Source organism: Balearica regulorum, chromosome 16 (assembly GCF_011004875.1).
Source record: "Balearica regulorum gibbericeps isolate bBalReg1 chromosome 16, bBalReg1.pri, whole genome shotgun sequence".
Taxonomy (NCBI): Eukaryota; Metazoa; Chordata; class Aves; order Gruiformes; family Gruidae; genus Balearica; species Balearica regulorum.
The window spans coordinates 2,999,526-3,004,959 of record NC_046199.1 but is presented as its reverse complement, the minus strand read 5'-3'; positions in this window follow the sequence as shown (position 1 = coordinate 3,004,959).

Below are 5,434 nucleotides of genomic sequence, written 5' to 3'. Positions count from 1 at the left end.
TTCACCCTCCAGCCAGGGCTGCCTGTCCATCCCTGGAATAAAGGATACAGTGGTTTCATTTGATTTTGGGGTTATTATATTTAAAAGAGAGGAAAAAATGAATTGACTGTGGAGAAAAATAAAAGTACCGAGGAGAGGAATGGGGATAGGAGCAGTTCTGCAAGAAAAGAAACTGGATGGAGCAGGACTGGGAAGGAAGAAGGACCAAGCCCTGCTCCTCACTGCATGAGAAATCCAGACCACCATCACGGGTGATGTACGGGAGTAGCATCAGCCCATTTGTTCTGCACTAATGTCTGGGGATATTTTCCAGCAAGTTTTGTCCCAGAATGGTAGAAATTAAATGCAAATTTTTGTTCTTCCTTTCAGGAAACAGCAGGGATATGTCTGTGTAGGAGGGAGCTTTGAGAGGTACGTGAGAAGGAGCAGGGGGCTCACAGGCTCGGTGTGCCCACACTCTGAATGGGACTGCTTCTCTCTGGTGGGAGAGGCAGAGCAGTCCATGACGAATTAAATCAGACCGTAAGGAAGGCTGAAAACCTTCTTGATCCTGCTGGCATCAAGGGGAGCTCTGGGTGTTTGACACCTCTGAAAGCCAGAAGTGCCTTCTGGGAGCCTAACTCCAGCCTGAAGGTTTCCCTGGTGAGAAGCCCAGACTCCACAGCCAGTCTCCATTGGCATTGCTTTTCCGGTGGGGCAGGAGCCTTTTGTGGCTGTGTCGTGGTTGGCTGGGAGCTGAAGGACGTTGGCTTCTTCCAGTTGGTTGTCCGTGGGATCAATGGAAATTGCAGAAATGAGCCCACAGGGCTGGGATGGAGAAAACTCCTTTTACCCATGTCCACCACGGGGGGCTCGAAATGAGCCTTACAGCAGGGGCAGCATCACGGGCACCCACGCACCCTTCCCCAGCTGTGCTGGACACAGCAGGGACTGCAGCCCCCTGCACTGCTCCTTTCCCCAGGCAATTCGCAGACCCCAAACGGGGTAGGGAGCCTAGACACATCCCAAGTGCTTGCCCATCTCTACACCAAATGCTCTATTATTATTAATGATCATAACGATAATTCAGCCTATTACTATTGTTACTGTTCCTGTGGGGAAGAAAAAAAAAAAAAAAAGACCTCCCAAACCTGGATATAGTTATGAAATTTTCTTTTGGCCTCTGTAAAACATTTTCAAGTAATTATACAAAGAGTAGAGTTGAAAAGGAGCTGCGCGCAATTGTCATAAAATGTAATTAATTTTGAGTAATTCACAATGGAGAAAAAGTGCTGTAGAGAGTAAATTGGACAGGAGACTTCTGTGCCAGGGAGATGAGGTTTTGAAAGGCTGCTGACTAATACAGCACTGACCTGAAAGCAAATCCTTACATTCATGCTGGACCGGCTGTTTCCATGACAACAGTTGTTATTAGTAACTGAAAATGTATTGCTGTTACGAGTGGCAGCATATTTTTTTCAGTTGAATTCAAGAGCAGCTGGGTACTTTACTCATGAAGATAAAGTGCTCAGATCGCTACAACACTAATGTTATGTGCTGCACCTCTCATAATATGAACCTTATACTTACACATGATACAAAGAGATGTGTGGATTGCTTTAGGGAAAAGACCTCAGAAGGCATAGCGTAAATGGCAACTTGTATCAAAGAAATCAAAAGAAAATAACCGTGGTCATCACCGTGCTTTAAATTAACTCTTTAGTGAAATTCCCTGGGGATTCAGGCTGACTGGAGTGTTCAAGTAACAGGTAAATCCTGTTAGGAGCTAAGCAAGCTAGCCTGACATCCCGAGATGTAATGCCTGTCTCCTGAGAGGCACTGAGGACATCTTACCCTTTAAATTAAGCTGCTTCTCATGCACTACCCCCTCTCGTTCCTGTCCCGAGAGCAGCAATTTTTATGATCTTTGAGGAAACAAACTTGCAGAGAAAAACCTCTCGCCTGGTCCGGACCTGTGCAATGCCACTGACTTCAATAGCATCCCCCTGATTTTTCCTGATGGTGAACAAGACCACACGTCAAAGGGCTTGGGGCTGAGCCAGTGCCACTGTCCTCCAGGCGAGCTGGTCGTGCCAGTTGTCTTGGCCCCTCTCCAGTTCACCACCCCTCGACGGCAACCAAAATCCTGTGGGTAGGCACCAATTGCAGCAAAACCAATTTAAGCTCCGTCAAGTTTGACTGGGGCTGTTGCGCTGGTATGTATTTCAGATGTCCCCCTCTGGGTCCTGTGAAGGGAGTGTAAATCTTTACACCGGCGTAAGTGAGAGGAGTATAGCCCAGGAAAATATCAGTTGTCAAAGTTGCTCATGTAGGCAAAATTACGTGCGTTATATTGTATGAATGAGTCTGCGAATAGCAATAACATGTTTGGGAAGCAAATAAGTTACAATCCATAATCAAAAAATGTTGCAAATTACATCCTTAATAGATTACATTTATAATCTACTTGAAAGAGATCTTTAGGCACTTAATTGACATATTCCAAGATAGCTATAACATATTGGCTAGTTAGATACCAATTGACATACTTATTAAATATCAATTAGCGCATTCCATAATTTGGTACCTAATTAGCTTGCTATAGCTATTCTATCAAATGCCAATTAAATGCTTGAAATTTCTTACAAGTTGGCTGTACTAAGATAATAATTAAGAATGCATTGCCTAAGTAATTTTTAGTTAATTACATGGCAAACTAATTTTGGCTACACACATTAGACCTTTCAATAAATCCCTCTTTATCAATCAATTGGTATCTAATGAACTCATTATTCTTTTGCTACATCTGAATGAAAGGCTGCTGTGCCATTCTCCTGGTAGTTGTATTTAGATGTATCTCAGCATGGATGCGCGGCTCCGTGTGCCTCCGACCCCAAGATCTCCGGTAGGGATGGGAAATGCCCTGTCCCCAGCCTGGGGAGCAGTCCCTGCCCCCCTGTCCATGGAGGCAGGAGCCCTGTGGAGTCTGGGGAGGGGGTGGGTGTGCAGGAGTCACTGCGGTTCCCCCTCTCACTGCCACCACTCCAACCACCTGTGGCACGGAGGGCTCAGCACCGACCCACTTCATGGCAGCTGCACACAGGCTGGTGTGGAAGAGCCGTGGTGCCTGAGAAAGGATTGAGAGGCATGAGCTTGTGCTAGGAGGAAAGGGCCAGTTGTCTGAGGCTGCTCCATGGTTTGGGAAGTGAGAGGGTGGAGGAGGCTGAAGGTGCTGGAGCTCCTTCAGGCGAGATGGAAGAATACAGTAAAATGAACTTGTGCTGATCCAATACAGGAACATGTCTCCCTGAGCTCTTTATGCCCCCTACGGCAACAGAGCACCACTCAAAAAATAAAAATAGCATGCTGTATTGATGTCTTCTCTCTTTTCCCCAACAGTTATGAGTCAGCTGCCTGATTAGGCTATTGCCATATGTGGAGCATCTTTTATGTCGGAGGAATTTATTGCATTAAGGTAGGCAAGTCTTGTGTGTCTTTGTGGATACGATGACCCTCTGGATGCATCGTTCTTTGTTGGAAGGAACTGTACAGTGCCTGCCCTGTTCCTGTGACTCACAGTCCTTAGCTGGGCAGCTGTAGGTCCCACTAGAGCTCAACTGTCATCACGGCCCTTGGAGACCTCGGAGGGGGGAGCTGCTGGCTTTGAATGGCAGGTTGGAAGTTTGGCTACAGACTGCAGCGAATATGAAGACTTGTGTGGTAAATGGCAACACATATCACTCCAAGACAGTGCATGTGGGTGGCTTCACGTTGTCTGAGAAGAAACGCAGGCGATATAGCCCATGACTCTGCTCTGAACCTCTCTTTGTCTCTCATTTTGACTGTAAATAAACGGACTTCTATTGCCGAGCATTTTGCCCATAGGTTCTAGTCCTCTTTTTAATTACATTTAATAAATATAATGAAAGACATGCCTGATATACCCATATTTCCCTTTTTTCCAGTTTTTGCTCACATGTATGTTTGATATGTGTACATGCTTAATTTAGCAAAGTGATTTTCAGTGAAGTGGAGAGGGATTTTTCAAAATGGATGTCTGAATTTCCTTTGGGCACTGGGAGAGTGTTGCATCCTGCTGCAGAACATGTCTCAGGATGCTGGTGGAGGTGACCTGGGGCACAGCGAAGGGACACGCACAAGCCCAGGAGAACTGGAATGGGTCTTCCTCAGCGCTGGGTACAATCAGCCTGGGTGTGCTGCTTCCTCTTCCCCATGGACCATCTGCTGTTTGTTCTCCACACCAGAGCCCCATCCAAGCAGTGTCTCTGTGGAGTGACAAGACTCATGCCCCTTTATCCTTGTGCAGAAGTGAGGGGTTGTGTGCTCATGCTGACAGGGTGGGGAAGAGCAATTCACTGTGTGGGGCTTGACAACTACATTTTTTATGTCAAGCAAAGCCAGAAGCTTGAACAAATGCCTTTATGGTGACAGAATGAAAGGGCTGCACAATTTTTTCTTCGTTTTGACATAATGAAAAAAGGCTTTTGACAAAATCCATTCTGCCCTTTGAATGAAGTTATTTGTTTGACTAAATGCACTGACTCCATCCAAATTATTTATTAGGCTTCCTTGACATTGCAGGCAACCTGGATTCCTGCAGGGCTGGGGGCAAGAGGTGGGTTCTGGATTAATCTCATCAACCGATAACAAGGCAAACCTAGTAAAGAGCTGCTTTTTACTTAAAAAAAAGAAGGGCATGAAGGGAGATTCAACCACTGCACCTCTTGCAGGCTTGGCCTGGGACACTCAGGTTGGGCTATTTTCTTTCCACAGATCCATGACACTGTCAATAAAACTCATCACTGGGTATCTGTACTGCTATGGTTGTCACCATCAGTTTTTCAGAGGTTTCACTAGATCAAGACTCTGGAAAAAAAAAAAAAAAAAAAAAAAGATTGATGCACTGGAAGAAGGATTCCAGCTCTTCTCCCTGTGGGCTTAGAAGAAGTAAAGAAGAGAAATCTCTGCTGAAGACAGAGGAAAAGGAGAAACAGGAAATAAATAATTGGAGAACACATAGTGGAACAGAAAGGAAAATAAGAAAATCGAGAGAAAGGGGCTGTATAGAAGAAAAGAGCACAGCTAGCCAAAAGGATGCCACAATTACAAAAGGAATTGGGAAAGGCTTCGCAAAAAGAGGTTAAGTAATATAGTTTAGAAGGTATGGAGAGGGAAAGGACAGTAGGAGTGGGAGCCATGCTGAACATTATTGAGAAGTTCTGTTCTGTTTGTGGAGGTGATGTGATTTGGGAGCGAGTGCAGAAGCCAAGTCAGTCTGTGTTCATGCTGGTTCCCCAAGCACCAGCACCACCTTCCCTCTCCTACAGTCCCTGCTGTCCTCTTGATTTCAGCATCAAGGCAGCTCCGCCAGCTCTGCAGCGTGCCCTGGGTGGGGTGCAGGGACACGTGAGCCCAGAGACAAAGCAGAGGGGCA